The 20,212-nt window shown below is 43.6% G+C and overlaps 1 long non-coding RNA gene across 1 annotated transcript in view; it reads left to right on the forward strand.

Annotated features, from left to right (window-relative positions):
* The window catches only part of LOC135228977 (uncharacterized), a 57,577-nt gene that overhangs the window by 20,036 nt on the left and 17,329 nt on the right, over positions 1–20,212 (forward strand). Inside the window, exon 2 of the long non-coding RNA XR_010319831.1 lies at positions 13,106–13,237. This is a non-coding gene — a long non-coding RNA (uncharacterized LOC135228977). The remainder of the gene's footprint in view (positions 1–13,105; positions 13,238–20,212) is intronic.

The following is a 20,212-nucleotide window of genomic DNA, read 5'->3' on the forward strand; positions in this document are numbered from 1 at the left end:
CCATTATGATTCCACAGGACAAGCAAATATATTTAACTGGTTACATTCGCTTTGCATTGGTCTTACCATATCTTCTCCTGACACTTCACGTTTTTGCTCTCTGTTGTTGTTAGGTGCCATCGAGTCGGTTCCGACTCATAATGACCCTGTGCTCAACAGAATGAAACAACGCCTGGTCCTGTGCCATCGTCATAATCGTTGCTATGCCTGAGCCAATTGTTGCAGCCACTGTGTCAATCCATCTTCTTGAAGGTCTTCCTCTTTTTCGCTGTCCCTCTATTTTACCAAGCATGATGTCCTTCTCCAGGGACTGATCCCTCCTGATAACATGTCCAAAGTTATGTGAGGCATAGTCTCACCATCCTTGCTTCTAAGTAGCATTCTGGTTGTACTTCTTCCAAGACATATTTGTTCATTCTTTGGCAGTCCATGGTATATTCAGCATTCTTTACCAACATCACAATTCAAAGGCATCAGCTCTTCTTCGGTCTTCTTTTTCATTGTCCAGCTTTCGCGTGCGTATGAGATGATTGAAAACACCATGGCTTGGGTCAGGCACATCTTAATCCTCAAGGTCACGTCCTTGCTTTTCAAAGTTTTAAAGAGGTCTTTTGCAGCCGATTTGCCCAATGCAATGCGTCTTTTGATTTCTTGACTGCTTCTTCCATGGATGTTGATTGTGGATCCTAATAAAATGAAATCCTTGACGTTTGCTTTGTAGGGTTGGAAAATTGTGAGAAATGGTCATTGAGCCCACTGAGAATGGTTTATTAGGCTCTGTAAAAATGAGGCCTTTGGTGAAAAACACACATAGTCTCCTTGGGAGAAGAGGACATCAGGAAAGGGAAGGATCTAAACTCCTTGGGCCTTAGGGCTCCAGGTACTGGGACAGGAACTTGGCTTTGAGGATAGTCCTTTTGTGGTATTTCTGGCCACCAGGCCCCAAATGTGCAGACCAGAGCGGTGCTGAAGTCCCCATGGAGAACTTTCTGGATGGCTTTAATATTAAGTGCACATGATGTGTTGGTAGCAGCCAGGGGCAGTCAGCAATTCTATAGAGCCGGAGAAGGGGCTCTAAATAGCCAAAGTAAGCATGTGGGTGAGTTCAGACATGGGAGTATGGCTGGGTGCTTCTTAGAGCCAGCCTCCTTGGAGGCGACAGAAGCTGGAATCATTTGGGCGCTGATCTATGCCTGACTGTTTCCCCACTGGACTGAAGCACTTTGAGGTTGGGCAGTAGACTTACTACTGTATCTCTGTGGCCTGACACCTGAGGGGCCAGGCTTCTTGCATCCTCATCCTCATAAAAAAGGGCTTATTATATGCCAGTCATTAGTTAATTTAATTCGCCCAACAACCCCATGAGGTAGGTTCTACTATTATTCTCATTTATAGGGACCCAAAAGACCTCTTTAAAGTTCTAAAAAGCAAAGATGTCACTTTGATGATTAAGGTACACCTGACCCAAGCCATGGTCTTTTCAATTGCTTCATATGCATGAGAAAGCTGGACAATGAAAAAAGAAGACAGAAGAATTGATGCATTCGAACTGTGGTATTAGCATAGAATATTGACTGCCAGAAGAATGAACAAATCAGTTCAGAGGAAATACAGCCAGAATGCTCCTTAGAAGCGAGGATGGGGAGAGTTCATCTTGCTTACTTTGAACACATCGTCAGGAAAGACTAACCGCTAGAGAAGGATATCATGTTTGATAAAGTAGAGGGTCAGTGACAACAAAGAAAACCCTCTGTCATGGACTGAACCATGTCCCCTAAAAATGTGTGTCAACTTGGCTAGGCCGTGATTCCCAGTATTATGTGGTTGTCCTCCATTTTGTAATCTGATGTAATTTTCCTATGCTGTGTAAATCCTAATCTCTGCCTGTAGTTAATAAGGCAAAATTAGATTATGTTAAAGAAGATTAGGGTGGGATGCCACACCCTTACTCAGGTCACTCCCCGATCCTACTTCAGGAGAGCTACCCTGGGGTGTGGCCTGCATCACCTTTTACCTTACAAGAGATAAAAAGAGAGAAAAGCAAGCAGAGAGAGAAGGACCTCATGCCACCAAGAAAGAAGCACTGGTAGTGGAGCACATCCTTTGGATCTGAGGTCCCTGTGCTGACAAGCTGCTTGACGAGGGAAAGATAGATGACAAGACCTTCTTCTAGAACCGACAGAGAGAAAGCCTTCCCCAGGAGCTGGCACCCTAAATTTGGACTTCTAGCCTCCAAGACTGTAAGAGAATGAGTTTTTCTTTGTTAAAGCCATCTGACTGTAGTATTTCTGTTATAACAGCACTAGATAACTAAGACATTCCCAGTAAGATTCACTGACACGGTATCCTCAACGATAGGCCCAAACATATCAAAGATCATGGAAATGGCACAGGACTGGTCAATGTTTTGTTCTCTTATACATAAAAAAAACACATAAGGTCACCACAAATCACAACTGTCTCAATGGCAACTAACATCAGAGGCTTAGAGATTGGTGGAGCAGGAGGCAAACAGATTACAGAGCTCTGCTGCCATGTAATGTCTCAATAAGGGGCTCCAGGAGCAAAGACCATCAGAAGAGTGGGAAAGTGGTGAGGAGTCCCTTGTACTCCTTCTCCTGGTTCAGAGTAAGCATTTGATGACAACCTACTTAGGTGAGGGCCTGGAAAAGAAGGAGCTGCCCTGGGACAAGCCTTTAACCAGGTACAGAGCCTTGGCCATCCTGGATCTAACAGGTATGAATTTAACTATTTTAGAAAAACATTGAATGTAGCATTTTGTTTTTTTGCTAAGGCATTACTTTACACCAATAACGTTATTGCTAGGTGCCATCGAGTCAATTTTGATGCCTGTCGACCCTGTGTGACAGAGTAGAACTGCCCCATAGCTTTTTCTAGGCTGTAATCTTTACAGACGGAGACTACTAGGTCTTTCTCCCACAGAGCCTCTGGGTGGGTTTAAACTATCAGCCTTTCTGTTAGCAGCCAAGTGCTTAACTATTGTACTGCTGGGACTCCTTATGTCAATAAAACTAAGAATAAATGACCTATCAATTGAGGTCTTATTCTTAACTGGGTCAAGTGCTTTATGTATATCATTTCATTTAATTCTCACATCAATCTATGAAAAAGGGATTATTATCCTTCTGAGGAAAGAACATTAAATAACTCGGCCAAGGTCACAGCTAGTGAGTTACAGAGCCAGCATTCAGACATAAGAATGTGTGGCTCTAAGATCTCCTGATTCTGCTCAGTATCTGGAGACCTGGCTCAGCTCCTGGTTCCTCCACAAAACAACTGTATGCCCTTGGCAAGTTGTTGAGCTTCTCTGGACCTTAGTTCCCACATCCGTAAAATAGAGAGGTTGGGCTAAATGATATGCTGGGCCCCCACCAGCTCTAATATCTAGACTTTTAACCCCTTAAGGGACATTACTTCTGTATCCTCAGTGCTTGGTGGCGAGCCTGAGCCCAGTGTGGGCATAGCTCAATGTCTTTTGAGCTAAACTGACCTGATGGATCCCTGGTTCCTAGCTTTACTTGTAGCTGCCATTTAGAAATTTCTGCATTTTTTAATCTGCCCCACTCCCCTCTACCGCTTATCTAAAGTTTAAAGATACTGTAATTTATTCATTTTGGTTGTTCCTAATATTTCTGATTTTTTTTTTAATGCTTTTCTACATCTCCTAGTGGGCTAGAATTTCTCTTGGGTGTGTACCCCAAAATGGAGGTTTTAGATCACTGGGTGTGTCTTATTTATTTAGTACTGCTATAACAGAAATACCACAAGTGGATGGCTTTAAAAAAGAGAAATTTATTCTCTCACAATCCAGGAGGCTAGACGTCTCAATTCAGGGTGCCCGCGCCAGGGGAAGGCTTTCTTTATCAGTTCTGAGGAAAGGTCCTTGTCATCAGTTTTTCCCTGGTTTAGAAGCATCTCAGTGCAGGAACCCCAGGTCAAAAGGACCTGCCCTACTCCTCTCACTGCTTTCTTGATGATATGAGGTCCCCCGTCTCTGCTCGATTCTCTCTTTTATATCTCAAAAGAGATTAAGACATAATCTAATCTCGTAGATTGAGTCCTGCCTCATTAACATAACTGTCGCTAATCCTGCCTCATTAACATCATAGCCACCATATAGGACAGGGTAGAGCTGCCCCACAGGGTTTCCAAGGAGTGGCTGGTGGATTCGAACTGCTGACTTCTTGATTAGCAGCCAGACTTATAACCACTGCACCACCAGGGCTCCTTAACATCGTGGAGGTAGGATTTACAACACAGGAAAATCACATCAGAGGACAAAATGGTGTACAGTTGCACAATACTAGGAATCATGGCCTAACCAAGATGACAGATATTTTGGGGGGACACAATTCAATCCATAATATTCCACCGTTGGCTCCCAAAAGTTCAAATCCTTGCCACATGTAAAACACATTCACCCCATTATATCATAGCAGAAGTCTTAAATCAACTCCAAGTCCAAAATCCAAAAATTCCTCTTCATCTGTGAAATCTAGAATACAAGTTACTGCTTCCGAAGTACAATGGTGGACCAGGCAAAAGCTAGACATTTCCATTACAAATGGGAGAAATTGGACAGAAAGAAGGTATAACAGGCACCTAGCAAGTCAGCAGAACACATTACATTAGCCCTCAAGGATTGAAAATGATCCTCAGTTCTCTAAGACCATTTACACAATGGCTCTGCCCTCCAGACTCTAGGTATTGGCTGCAATCTCTGGATTCTGGTGGAGGTCCCTCAGCCCAGGGCTTCAGCTCTACCTTCCAGGCCCACTGGAACAGTAACTCTGCTCTCTCACATTTGAGCAACCCCATTCTCCTAGTCCATCTGAGTGACGACCCTGCCCCCTTGGCCCTGCACAGGCCCCATTCTGCCCCCTGGCAGCTCCCCCCACCCCTCCCCACCCCCCTGCCACAGCTTTAGACAGTGGATCTGGCCCTGTCCCACTGGCACTCCTGAACAGCAGCCGCACACTCCGGAACTGAGTTGGTGAAGATCCGTCTCTATGAAATCTAGGAGGCTGTAGCCCCACCCTTAGAAAGTCCAGAGGCCATGGCTCCACCCTTTGAGACCCCAGAGGTCGTGGCCTTACCCTTTGAAACTGAGGCAGCTCAGCTGCCTGTGTTCCTTGTCTCTTAAGCTTCTACTTTCTGGTTCTTTAGCTTCTTCGTCCCTCAGGCCCTGCTGCCCACATCTGCCCTGCTAGGGCAAGTGTTCCAAAGCTCTGTAGCTCCACCAATAAGTGCCTGGAGGCATCTGACTCTGCCAGAAGTTTACTCAGCTTTTTTGCTCCATGGGTTCGCAAGCCTGTTGTTGATGTTGTTAGGTGTCATCGAGTCCGTTTCAACTCATAGATGCCCTGTGGACAAGAGAATGAGACTGTCTGGTCCTGTGCCATCCTCACAATCATTGTGTATGAGCCCATTGTTGCAGCCACAGTGTCAATCCATCTCATTGAGGGTCTTCCTCTTTTTTGCTGACCCTCTACTTTACCAAGTATCATGTCCTTCTCCAGGGACTGATCCCTCCTAGTAACATGTCCAAAGTATGCGAAACATAATCTTGCCAACATTGCTTCTAAGGACAATCCTGGTTGTACTTCTTCCAAAACAAATCTGTTCATCCTTTTGGCAGTCCACTGTATATTCACTATTCTTCGCCAACACTACAATTCAAAGGCATCAATCCTTCAGTCTTCCTTATTCATGATCCAGCTTTCACATGTATATGAGGCAATTGAAAACACCATGACTTGGGTCAGGTGCGCCTTAGTCTTCAAGATGGCATCTTTGCTTTTTAACACTTTAAAGAGGTCATTTGCAGCAGATTTGCCCAATGCAAATCTTGATTGGTGCTTCTATGGGTGTTGTTTGTGGATCCAAGTAAAATGGAATCCTTGACAACTTCAGTTTTTTTCTCTTTATCATGATGTTGCTTATTGGTCCACTTGTGAGGATTTTTGTTCCCTTTATGTTGATGTGTAATCCATACTGAAGGCTGTGGTCTTTGATTTTCATCAGTAAATGCTTCAAGTCCTCTTCACTTTCAGCAAGCATGGTTGTGTCATCTACATAACGTAAGTTATTTATGAGTCTTCCTCCAATCTCGATGCCCTGTTCATCTTCATATAGTCCAGCTTCTCAAATTATTTGTTCAGCATACAGATTAAGTAAGGTGAAAGAATACAACCCTGATGCACATCTTTCTGACTTTAAACCGTGCAGCATCCACCTGTTCTTCTCGAACGACTGCCTCTTGATCCATGTGTAGGTTCCTCATGATCACTCTTAAGGGTTCTGGGATTCCCATTCTTTGCAATTGTCTTAGTTACCTATAGTGCTGCTGTAACAGAAATACCACAAGTAGATCACTTTAACAAAGAGAAATTTATTCTCCCACAGTCTAGTAGGCTACAAGTCCAAATTCAGGACATCAGTTTCAGGGGCAGGCTTTCTTTCTCTGTTGGCTCTTCCCCTAGACTGGGAGCTTCTCCAGGCAGGAACCTCCCAGTCCAAAGGACTCGCTCTGCTCTCTGCACTGCTTTCTTGGTGTTATCAGGTCCCCAGCTCTCTGCTTGCTTCCCTTTCCTTTTATCTCTTGTAAGATAAAAAGTGGTGCAGGCCACACCCCAGGGAAATTCCCTTTACATTGGATGAGGGACGTGACCTGAGCAATAGTGTTACACCCCACCCTAATCCTCTTTAACCACAGGCAGAGATTATGATTTATAACACACAGGAAGATCACAAAATAGAGTACAACCAGACAATGCTGGGAATCATGGCCTAACCAAGTTCACACATAGTTTGGGGGGACACAATTCAATCCATGACACCTGTCGATATACTGCTTCAACCATTTTTGGATTATCTTCAGCAAAATTTTTCTTGCATGTGATTTTAATGCCATCATTCGATCATTTCTGCATTCAGCTGGGTTCCCTTTCTTTGGAATAGGCGTAAAAATGAATCTTTTCCATTCAGTTGACCAGGCAGCTGTCTTCCAAATAGCACAAATGAGTGAGCACTTCCAGTGCTGCATCTGTTGGTTGAAACATCTCAATTGGTATTCCATCAATTCCTGGAGCCTTGTTTTTACCAACGCTTTCAGTGCAGCTTGGACTTCTTCCTTCAGTACCATCAGTTCCTGATCATTTGCTACCTCCTGAATTGGTTGGATGTTGACCAATTCTTTTTGGTATAGTGACTCTGTGTATTCCTTCCATCTTCTTTTGATGCTTCTTGTGTCTTTTAGTATTTTCCCCATAGAATCCTTCAATATTGCAAATCGAGGCTTGAATTTTTTCTTTAGTTCTTGAAGCTTGAGAAATGTCTTCCCTTTTGGCTTTCCATCTCCCAGGTCTTTGCACATGTCATCATAGTACTTTCCTTCGTCTTCCCAAGCTACTCGTAGAAATCTTCTGATCAGCTCTTCTACTTCATCAGTTCTTCTTTTTGATTTAGCTACCCTACGTTCAAGAGCAAGTTTCAGAATCCCTTCTGACATCCATTTTGGTCTTTTCTTTCTTACTCATCTTTTTAAAGACCCCTTGCTTTCTTCATATATGATATCCTTGATGTTGTTCCACAGTTCGTCTGGTCTTTGGTCATCAGTGTTCAATGCATCAAGTCTATTCTTGAGATGGTCTCTAAATTCAGGTGGGATGTACCCAATGTCATATTTTGGCTCTTGTCAACTTGTTCTAATTTTCTTCAGTTTCAACTTGAACTTGCATATAAGCAATTGATGGTCTGTTCTGTAGTTGACCACTAGCCTTGTTCTGACTGATGGTATTGAGCTTTTCCATTATCTCTTTGCACAGATGTAGTCGATTTGTTTTCTGTCTATTCGATCTGGTGAGGTCCATGTGTATAGTCACCATTTATGTGGATGAAAAAAGTATTTGCAATGAAGAAGTCATAGGTCTTGCAAAATTCCACCATATCTGTCACCAAGGCCATATTTTCCAATTACCAATCCTTCCTTTTTTTTTTTTTTTTTTTCCAACTTTTGCTTTCCAACCACCAGTAATTGTCAATGCATTCTGATTGCGTGTTCAGTCAATTTCAGACTGCAGAAATTGGTAAAAATCTTCAACTTCGTCTTTGGCCTTAGTGGTTGGTGCATAAATTTGAATAATAGTCATAGTACCTGGTCTTCCCTGTAGGCGTATGGGTATTATCCTGTCACTGACAGCGTTGTACTTCAGGATAGATCTTGAAATGTTCTTTTTCAAGAAGAATGCAACGCTATTCCTCTTCAAGTTGTCATTCCTGACATAGCAGACCAAATGATTGTCTGATTCAAAATGGCCAATACCAGTCCATTTCAGCTCACTAATGCCTAGGATATCAAAGTTTATGTATTCCATTTCATTTTTGATGATTTCCAGTTCTCCCAGATTCATACTTCAAATGTTCCAGGTTCCAATTATTAGTGGATGTTTGCAGCTGTTTCTTCTTATTTTGTGTCTTGCCCCATCAGCACATGAAGGTCCCAAAAGCTTTGACTCCATGCATGTCGTTAAGGTCAACTCTACTTTGAGGAGGCAGCTCTTCCCCAGTCACCTTTTGAGTGCTTTCCAACCTGAGGGGCTCATCTTCTGGCACTATACCAGACAGTGTTCCGCTGCTATTCATAAGGTTTTCACTGGCTAATTCTTTTCAGAAGTAGACTTCTGGGTCCTTCTTCCTAGTCTGTCTTAGTCTGGAAGCTCAGCTGAAACCTGTCCGCCATGGGTGACCCTGCTGATATTTGAATACCAGTGGCTTAGCTTCTAGCATTGCAGCAACACACTACCCTCTACAATATGACAAACTGACAGACACATTGGAGTTGGCAAGCCTAGCTCCACCAATAAGTCCCCGAAGGCACCCCATTCCTCCAGGAAGCCTCCTGCACAAAGGCACTCAGCTCTCTCGCTTTGTGGGCAGGCTCCAGTGCTGTGTTGTCGCTGGTCTCCTGGTTCTGCTGCTGCCATTTCTATTGCTGCCACTTCTCTGCTGCTGTTTCTTGCTATCTACACTGTCTTCCATGTAACAGCTCTCCTCACTTCATTCTGAGTTGTCCAGAATTGTCTTTGATGTCCATAATTCCACCAACAGTCTCTTCAAGGCAATCTAAGGTTTTCTATTAGGCACTTTAAAGCACTTCCAGTATCTACCCATTCAGAGTTTTCAAAACCACTTTCACATTTTAGGTATTTGTTAGAGCAGCACCCCACTCTCAGTACCAAATTCTATCTTGGTTATTTAGTGCTGCCATAACAGAAATACCACAAGTGGATGTCTCTAAAAAAGGGAAGTTTATTCTCTCACAGTCTAGGAGGCTAGAAGTCCAAATTCAGGATCCCAGCTGTAGGGGAAGGCTTTCTCTCTGTGTCAGTTCTGGGAGAAGGTCCTTGTTATCAATTTTCCCTTGGTCTAGGAGCTCATCAGTGCAGGGACCCTGGGTCCAAAGGATGAGCTTTGCTCCCTATGCTGCTTTCTTGGTGGTATGAGGTCCCCCTGTCTCTCTGCTTGCTTCTCTCTATTATATCTCAAAACAGATTGGTTTAAGACACAACTTAATCTTGTAGATTGAGTCCTGCCTCATTAACACAACTTTCTCTAATCCAGCCTCATTAACATCATAGAAGTAGGATTATTTATAACACATAGAAAATTCACATCAGATGACAAAATGGTGGACAATCACGCAATACTGGGAACCATGGTCTGGCCAAGTTGATAGGTATTTTTGGTAGACACAATTCTATCTGCAACAGGGTGTGTTAGAATTGGTCTCAAAAATTTGCACTTCTCCCAGCTGTGAGAGCCCCTTTCCCCATATCCTTTCCAAAATTTGGATTCACCAGATTTTTAATATTTTGTTAATTTGATGAGTATGAAATGTTATAAATATATTTTAACTTTTTATAACTGTTGGAAAAATTTCAACTATTTACAACAGTAGAACACTATAATGAACCTGTATATACCTACCTTCCATAATGGTCAACTCCCTACCAATCATGTTCCCTTGATATCTCCCATCCATTATTTTTTCCTTCTTTGTTGTAAAAATGTATATAACACAACATTTGCCAATTTAACATTTTTCAGGTATACAACTTAGTAATATCAATTACATTTATCACGTTGTGCAACCATTACCCTTAATCAATGCTAAATTTCAGCTATTATTTTGAAGCAAATCCCAAACATCATACTGTTTCATTTGTAAATATTTCAGCATATATCTTAAAAGTTAAGCACACCTGAATGTCAACAATAATTCCTTAAGACCACCAAATGTTCTGGTCAGTGTTCGTATTTCTACAAGTACCCTATAGTTTTTTCCCTTTTATATATACTTTGTTTGAATCAGGGTTCAAACAAGGTCCATACATTGTGATTGGTTAATATCTCTTAGGTTCCTTTTAATCTATAGGTTGTTGTTGTTAGGTACCATTGAGTCGATTTGCACTTATAGTGACCCCATGTGACAGAGTAGAACTGACCAATAGAGTTTTCTAGAACCACCAACCTTTCAGTTGGCAGCTGAGCACTTAATTGTTGTGCCACCAAACCAAAAAAAAAAAAAAAACCCCAAACCCGTTGCTGTCAAGTCGATTTCGACTCATAGCAACCCTATAGGACAGAGTAGAACTGCCCCATAGAGTTTCCAAGGAGCGCCTGGTGGATTCAAACTGCCAACCTTTTGGTTAGCAGCCATAGCACTTAACCACTACACCACCAAGGCTTCCTTGTTGTGCCACTAGGGCTCCTTAAATTAATCTGTGGGTTACCTCCTCTGTATCTGTCTTTCTCTTTTTAATGTTTTGAAATTCATTTGTTAAAGAAATCAGGTTAATTTTTCCTCACTCTCCCATGTTGTTGTTACTGTGTGCTATCAAGTCAATTCCAACTCATAGAGCAGACTGCCCCACAAGTTTTCCTAGGCTGTAGTCTTTTTTTTTTTTAATTTTTTTTTATTGTACTTTAGATGATGGTTTATGGAGCAAACTAGTTTCTCATTAAATAATTAATACACATATTGTTTGTGATATTGGTTGCCAACTCCTTGACATGTCAACACTGTCCCCTTAGCAAACATGGGTTCCCCGTTACCAGCTTTCCTGTCCCCTCCGGCCTTCTCGTCCTTGTCCCTGGACTGGTGTGCACATTTAGTCTTGTTTTGTTTTATGGGCCTGTCTAATCTTTGGCTGAAGGGTGAACCTCGGGGGTGACTTCATTACTGAGCTATAAGGGTATCCAGGGCCATAGTCTTGGGATTTCTCCAGTCTCTGTCAGACCAGTGAGTCTGGTTTTTTTTTTTTTTTTTGGTGAGTTAGAATTTTTCTACATTTTCCTCCAGCTCTGTCTGTAGGCTGTAATCTTTACAGAGGCAGCTGCCACATCTTTCTCCCTAGGAGTGACTGGTGGGTTCGAACCACCAACTTTTCGGTTAGCAGCCTAGTGCTTAACCATTGTGCTACTAGGGCTCCTTCAGTCCTCTATAAACCAAAAACCAGTTGCTGTTGAGTCCATTCCAACTCATAGTGACCCTATAGGACAGAGTAGAACTGCCCCATAGAGTTTCCAATGAGCAGCTAGTGGACTTGAACTGCCAGCCTTTTGGTTAGCAGCCGAACATTTAACCACTGCACCATTAGGGCTTCTTCATAGGAGGTTGTGTTTAATTCCATTAGGAGGTCCATTCTGTCTGGTTGTTTCTCTTTTTGTAATATTATCGGTTAGATTGATTAATTCATAAGGAGCTGTCAGATGGTGATATTCTGAGTCAATCCTTCTTTATTCCTTTTTTTGTTTATTTGCTGGAATGCTTCTGTCAGAATCAACTTCCTCTCTTCTGCTATTTGGTTGCCCTGAAGCAGAGTTCTTATAGGAAAGACAGAACAAATGCTTACTTGTTTCCCTTTATTTACTAGTTTTCAAAATAATTAGTTGATTTCCTAGTATGTTCCAGAGAGGATCACTGAGGGTTTTTTCGTTTGTTTTTTAAATGTCATTATGAACATGTGGATTTAAATATATTTGATGTTTCTCAGTCCATTGCAGTTATTTTCTTTATTGATGCTCCAGTTGGCCTGACTTTTTCCAATGTGAGTTGTCAGTTTGTCTCCTGAGTCCCTTTGACAGGACCCTACGTCCTTGATTTGTAGCATTAAAAGTTAGCCTAGGGATATATTGTAAAAGGAGCCCTGGTGGTGCAGTGGTTAAGTGCTTAGCTCCTAACCAAAAGGTCAACAGCTCGAACCCACCAGCCGCTCCATGGGAGAAGGATGTGGCAGTCTGCTGCTGTAAAGATTATAGCCTCGGAAAGATCGCTGTGAGTCAGAATCAACTCAATGGTACACAACAATGACAACAAGAATATATCGTACACTTTCTGCTCCATACCTCTTTATTTTTTTCAAGGAGTCCTGGTCCCTCTTAGTGGAAATAGTATTTAGAGACCACAGTCTAGGCACTAAAGTTGCTCACTGCTGCTCTGTTGTTCATGGTTTCTAGCTCAGTAGGCCGAGGTAGGAAATATGATTTGTTTGTTTGTTTTCAGGTAAGCTATATCAAAAATTTATACTAAAACTTCTGGTTCAAATTCAGGACTGTGTAGTAAAGAGTTTAAGTTTACCCAAAGAATTTAGTCTTTGTGTTTGATTCCAGAGAGATAGCCTCTAAAACCTTTGAATTTCCCCAGCAATTGAAGTATCTTTGTTGTCTAGGAGTCCTCCAGACCACTCCTGAAGATTTATACTAGTGAGGTGACTGGCCAGGCCAGAAAGACCACCCTGTAATACCAACTATATGATCACCTCATGATCACCTAGTGATATTTACCCACCCTAGGGGAGAGGGTCTGGAGTTTATATTAAGTAATGAAACCCTTGGGACAGTGGTGGTTCAGAGGTAGAATTCTCACCTTCCCTGGGTTCCAGATTGGTCCATTATAATGGGTAAACCTGTTCAGCATCATAGCAACACACACACCTCCACTGACAGACGGGGGTGGCTGGCTGCACAGGAGGTACATTGGCTGGGAATCAAACTGAGTCTCTTTCGTTGTTATTAACATTAGGTGCTGTTGAGTCACTTCCAACTTATAGTGACCCTATGTACAACAGAATGAAACATTGCCTGGTCCTGCACCATCCTCACAATTGTTGCTGAGTTTGAGCCCAATCGTTGCTACACTGCAGCCTCAGCAAAGGTGAGAATTCTTTTACTGAACCACCAATGCCTCTCACATAGCAGTATAGAGTAGTGAAATGATTGATGGATTGATAACTAAATATGCTAAGGAGGCCCAGCCTTCAGTTTTCCTCACTAATACTTGAGGATCAAGAAAAGAAGGAGGTGGCACATGTAAAAACTGTTAAATTGGTATATGTTTTGCTGTGTATATTCTCAACAACAAAATAAGTAAAATTTAGAAAAAAAAACTTAGATTCAAGAGGTAGAGGAATAAAAAGGGGCTTGTTGTAGAGACTGATCATTGCCTATCAAATATGCATCTCTTTTTTCATTAATAATGTTATTTCTTGGTTTTAGTTGGGCATTTTGCTGTCTTGTGGCTGGGTGTAGTCATGTGACTAAGTTCTGGCCAACGAAACAATGGAATTTCCAGAAGGTTTCATAGAAACCTGGAGGGAGAGCTCGTTTACCCTTCCTGTAACCTGGAATTTTGAGGTGATGGCTGAAGCCTCAGCGTCTATCTTGGAACAGAAATCTTGAGGGTGCAGCCAGTGGTGAGGATAGGGAAGCAGAAAGACACGGGCACCTGAGGCCTCCTATGGTGATTTAGGGAGTTTCCATACCAGCTAGAGACGTGAAAAATAAATGGTTTATGTGAAAAATAAATCCTAATTTTTTTTTTTTAAATATGTTAAGCCATTAAAAAAAAAAAAAAGGAAGAAAGGAAGGAGGAACTTTCAAGAGGGGCTAATTAGTTGTGTGATCTTGGACAAGTGGCCCCTCTGAATAGTTTCCTTAAAAAAAATGAGGGAGTGCAGTGACTGGACTATATTTAGCCACAGCCACTTTGTTTCTGTTTTCCAGACACACCAAGCTTGTTTTCCTGCCGCAGGGCCTTTGCATTTACCCTTCCTTGTACCTAGAACACTCTTGCTCCTGCTCTTCCAATGACTGACTGGTTTCTTCTCATTATTCAAATCTCAGCTCCAATGTCACCTCCTCAAAAAGGGACCCCCTGACCACATAATCTAAAACGGCACCCCTCCGTTACTCTAGCACATCGGCCTATTTCATTTCTTCCAGCTGCTGATAACAGTAAGGAGCCCTGATGATGCAATGTTTAAGCACTCAGCTGCTAACCAGAAGTTTGTTGGTTCGAATCCTCTGGACAGCACATAACAACATCACTAATACCTGTCTAATTTGTTTACTTGTTTATTGTCTATTTCCCCTCTCTCTAGAATGTAAACTCAGTAAGAGCAGAGTCCTTGACTTCTCGTTCACTGACGTAACCTCAGGAACTCAAACAGAGCCTGGCACATAATAGCTGCTGAATAACTACCTGCTGAACAAGCGCATAAACTAGATAATCTCCAAAGTCCCTTTCAGCTGTAAATCCAAGGAAATACACTCAGTATAATGACTGAACTCTACTGTTAACTGAAAGGTTGGCTGTTCAGACCCACCAGCCAGCCTACCAGCCGCTCCATTGAAAAAAGATGTGGCACTCTGCTTCCTGAAAGATTGGTCTTGGAAACCCTAAGGGTCAGTTCTACTCTGTCCTATAGGGTCAATGTGAGTCAGAATCACACGATGGCAAAGGGTTTTTTTTTGATAGTGACTATTTAAGGAGTCCTGGTGGTACAATGGTTAAGCACTTGGCTGCTAACTAAAAGGTTGGTGGTTCAAACCCACCAGCCACTCTGTGGGAGAAAAGACACAACGATCTGCTCCAGTAAAGATTTACGCCCCAGGAAACACTGTGGGGCAGTTCTACTCAGTCATATAGGGTTACCACGAGTCAGAATTGAACTCATGGACTCAATAGCACACAACAACAATAGTGACTGTGGAGTCCCTGGGTGGTGCAAAGGATTAAAGCGCTCAGTGCTAACGGAAAGATTGAAGGTTTGAGTCTACTCAGAGGCACCTCAGAAAAAAGAAAAATTAGCCATTGGAAACCCTTTGGAGCACAGACAGTTCTATACTGACACTCATGGGGTCACTGTGAGTCGGAATCAACTTGATAGTAACTGGTATAGTACTGTAGACTCACTTATAAGCATGACCGTACCGTCTTACAAATGTGGAAACTGAGGCAGTAAGTGACCTGCCAAAAGCCTCAAAGAAAGTGAAGTGGTATAGTCAGTAACACTGTGTGGGAAGTTGAAAGCAGGAAACCTGGTTTTGGATCCTCGCACCATTCCACTCTGTCAACCTTCCTTTCAAGAGCTGTGTGAGCTGGACAAGTCACTTTACCCCTTCAATGTCTCAGCTTCTCCAACCAAAAGAGAAGACACTAATAACTTTATTCTAGGGTTACTACCAGTTAGCGAAGCTTTGCAAACTGAGCAGCAGTAAGCAAATGGCAGAATGTTTTGCCATTTCTTACCTCCAGGTGTTTCACCCCAGGTACAGAGAGGGTGGCGAAGAAGGATCCCAGGGCCAGGGCTGTGGAGGAAAGGAGAGCCAGCTGGTTGCCACAGTTTGTTTACTCACCTGAATCCCTGACCTGCTCCTAACCTAGTTGTTCTCACCTGCCCAGGTAAAGAGGTAGGAGGAGCCTCGCTCAGCCAATGCGCTGTGTTTGCTCTCTTAAAGGCGCCCAGCAGCCGGCAGGAAACGCAGCCTCGGGAGCTGGAGAGCTGCCCCGTGGGTGCCAGGAAGCAGCTGTGCACCTGGAAGTAGCTAAGCCCTCCTTGGCCACACCGTGACCCTGGGATCTGGTCGCTTCATGTCCTCGAGGGTACTTTCTTCAGGGAGGCCTCCTTCATCTTGGCCAGAGGCAGTTTTCCAGGAGGCTCCCTAGTCTAGCTGCCCTGGCAGATTCCCAAGGAGGAAAGAAGCGTGGCCCTGGCAGCTGCCCACCAGAAAGGAGCTCACAGGTGCCAGGGAGAAGACTTTCCCTGTCCTGACCCCCTTCAGCAACCCTGGTGAGTCCTGATATACTGGGCTTCTTGGGCCTCAGGGCAGCAGGGTATGGTGGGAAATCTTACCCTCCCAAGGGGCAGAAAAGGTGGGTGCTAGTTCCAGCCCTGCTGTGTGACCTTGAACAAGCCACTCCAGCTCTCTGAACCTCCCATTCCCCTTCTGGGAAAACGTGCTCAAGCTTCCATGTCAGCTTTCCCATTTTACTATTTTCCCTGTCACACCTCTTGTTTTGAAAGATTTTTGTCTGCCAAGTTGAACCTGTTACGTAATAATTTGTTAATTGGTTTTTTCCCTTTTACGTTAATTGTGGCGCTATACTAGCCAATCCTTGTTTTCTGGTTGACAGGAAAAAACCAAAGCCACACCACTGAGCTGATGTAAGTTTAGCCAACAGCAAGGAAATGTGCTGTTTTAGTCTGTCTGTGAGGTCTTATCTAGAGTCAATATTTGATTTTCATTTGGCCTTTTGAAGTATGAGAAATAGGACACTTGTGACTATTTCCAGAGAATGGAGACCCCAGGCAGGGAACCGTGGGAGTTAGCTCACGTGGTTTATGAGGGTACAAGGCAGAAATACTGCTGCTCACACATGGGGTGCAGTCTTAAAAGTGAGATCCTTTGGCCTGAAAACTTCCTGTATTGGGGTGGACGGTCCTAGGAGTCCCCATAATGGGCTCATCCCATCACTGGCCAAGGCTGGAAAACAGTGGATGAGGGGCTGAGGTCCTCCTCAGGCCTCTCTAGGGTGTGACCAGGGGTGATGGGAACAGGTAGGCATGAGCACAGGGGCTGGAGGCCAGGTTTGGATGGTGGACACAGCTTTTGCTGGGAATCAGGAGATGAGGTTCCAGTCCTGTCTCTACACTGACTCGCTCTGTGACCTCAGGCCAGTAGCCTAACCTCTCTGTAAACCTCAGTTTTCCCAACAGCAAAATGGGGATTATAATCTTGGCAGTGCTTGTTTACCAGGATTATTCTTAGGGGTAAATAAGATAGCATAGTTCACAGGAGTTTAGGTTCCACTGATTCTAAGATGTATCCCAAATTCAAAGATGAAAAAAACAAACACATGCATTTTAGAATCAACAAAATAAGGTAAAGGATGATTTGTAACACATGACCCCGGTGATAAAGAATTATTCCAATTATGGCAAAATCATGGCTGCTTTGTTGTTTCAATCCTTTTACTTTTTAAAAAAGAACATCTAATGGGATTTTTTTGAGATGTAGAATCACATGAACAGAAAAAAAGGGGAAAGCAGCTTGCTGAGTCATGGGATTTTCTAGCAACTCCTGGAATTGAAATTCAGTCCTGGAACCTGGCCCTAATGCATGAGGCTGTATAATACAGGGTTAGAGCATACACTTTGGGTCAGCCAGCCTTGAGTTCAAATACCGTAAGACCTACTAGTGACCTTGGGTAAAAGTCCCTTTTCTTTTCTACACCTCAATCTCCTCTAAATTTTAAAATGGGGGAGCTACTGGGGATATAGAAAGTGCTGGCTAAGTAGTAACTGTTGTTGTTAAGCTGGGGTTCTGCTTAGGACACAGGGACACAGAACCCCATACATGTTCCATTAGAGATTCCCAGGTCCCTAAAGTTCCTGATCTTGGGGGACTCGAGTGGGCTGGATAAACTGGTTCAGAACAAGACACTCGAGTCAGTGTCCCTATCTGTAAAATGGGGTCCCCTGCACCCCTGACACTTTACCTGGGCAACAGGAGGCTCCAGGGAGACTCTGGGTGAGCAAGGTCCTTGGAACTAGTCAAGCCCGGCACTGAGCCCCTTCCATTTGGTCCTATGAGTTCCAGCCACCCTATTCTCCTCTCTCCCACAGGTCCCTACTGAATAAATAAATGTCAGGGAATTCCGGTTTTAAGGGCTGTTACAACAACACCTCCCCTCCCACTGGAGATGGGAGAATGAGGTGGAGTGAGAGCCAGACCAGAAGCTTCCCAGGAAGAGGGAAAAGTGGCTAGTCTTGCTCAGGTCTTTGGGTAGATGATCTGTGTGAGTGTGTGCATTCGCAGGGGTTAATGAAATTAAAGCCAAGAAACTGTAAGGTTGAGAAGGCCCCTAAAGGTCGTGTTAGCCAGCAGACATGTTTTCTAAACCAACACTGGAAGGTTGCAGCTGAACCCCAGGGAAGGCTCCTAAACATCTCTCCATAGTAACCAGCCTTGGCATCTCAAAATCCTCCCAGGGGTGTATGCAGGGTGTGTGTGAGCATGTTTGAGTGCCTCAGGTGTCTGAGTTACAGTTCCATGGTCACTGAAAACCCAGATACTGGAGAAAAATGGTTGGTTAGGTGGACTGGGCATGTTGGGGTTTGAGGGCTCCTCCAAATCAGCATAAAGCTTAGAGGCACTTTGGTGGAGTCACTACATTTATTGAACACCTACTATGGGCCAAGGATTGTGGTAGGTATTTTGCACTCATTACCTTAAACCTGAGAGTACCTCAGCTTATTATGCCCATTTTATGGGTGAGATCATTGAGGCTCAGAAAGGCTATAAATCTTGAATAAGATTACTCAGCTAACAAGCGGTAGAACTGGGATTCAGACCTTTCTAGAGGTCCTACCCATTCCATCAGAAGTGGGAAAGTAGGCCAAATACTGCAGCCCCCAGATGAGTTTTATTTCACCTTCATAGTGTTTTTCTAACACTTAAAAAAATTTAGATGCCAACTTTTAAAAATGGGCTATTTCATAAAATCTAGATTCTGACTTGGCTTTAAAAATCAGGATTTGGGTCCGCATTCTCATAGCCAACAATCAACTTGAATTGACTGTTAGCTGCTTCCTTTAAACAGGACATGAGACCTCTAGTTTGCCACAGTCCCCACCACTTCCTACCAGCATCCATCCACCCAGCCCACTTTCTTGTTTATGATACCAGCCTGGTCCCCATAGACCTGTGATTTTATAGGCTCTGCATTACATTCTCTGCCTTCCTTGCCGGCCTGGGCTCTGGTCCTAGCACTTGCTTGGACTGATTGTGACATTAGGTAAGTTATGCCACCTATCTGGGCTTTAGCTATAATCCGGGCTAGGTATACTCTGAAATAAATCCTGTGTGGATTTCTGTGCTGCTTAGGGGAGAAGGCACAGCCTCTAGCTCATCCACTTCTTGGCCATCTGGCTGTGTGATCTGAGTCTATGCTGTACCACCTGTCTGATATTCTCTGTGACACAGGACACTTGGGGACAAGTAGGACCTGGAGCCACGAGTCCTAGTAGAATGCCCATTCCCAACAACTGTGGTCAAAGAGCCTACTTCCATGTGCCCTGGTTCATCTGTTCTAGGAGGCCTGATTGAACCATGGGGAGTCCTACTGAGATGTCAGCATCTGAGTGTCCTATTCTGACCCTATTCCTGCTATAGGGTACATGAGAGAACATCTACAGCCCAGCTGAGAACATTTTCTCTTTCTGTTACATACAGATACACACACACATATCTATGGGCCAGAAATAGCCAAGCTTTCTAGGTCTTACATCTATCTAGTGTCTTACTTGGGTTTCTGAGATCTTCAGAGCCATGGAATATCAGAGATGGAAATGTGGGTGGTACCTTTGATGTAGAACAACTAGTCCAGTGAGGGCAAGTCAGTTTTACACCATGTGCCAATTCCAGTCAATTGGTAGAGTGTTGAAACGGCTTCTGAAGCTTCATCATGAAATTAAATGAACGTAAGCTGATATTTATTAGCAATGTCTACCGCAGGCATGGCAACAAGCAGCAGCAGTACTTATCAAAAATTTGCGCTTCAAGAGCCAGCCCAACCTCCTCATATACAGCTGTGAAAACTGGTCTGGGAGGGGAGCTGACTTGCCCAAGGTCACTGAGCAAGGCAGAGCAGAGTCAGATGCAGAAGCAGGATCTCCTGACCTTGAAGCCACTGTTGGTTAGCTCAGAAAGAAAATAGACTGGGAGGAGAAATGGAAGAAGCAAGACTAGGACCCTGGGGTCTGGCTCCCCCCAAAAGCCTGGTTGGGTGGGGGTGAAGGAATTCAGTTCGGTTCCACTAGATCCAGCCCCGCCACCCAGGCTGTTG

The sequence above is a fragment of the Loxodonta africana genome, chromosome 2 (genome assembly GCF_030014295.1).
Source record: "Loxodonta africana isolate mLoxAfr1 chromosome 2, mLoxAfr1.hap2, whole genome shotgun sequence".
NCBI lineage: Eukaryota > Metazoa > Chordata > Mammalia > Proboscidea > Elephantidae > Loxodonta > Loxodonta africana.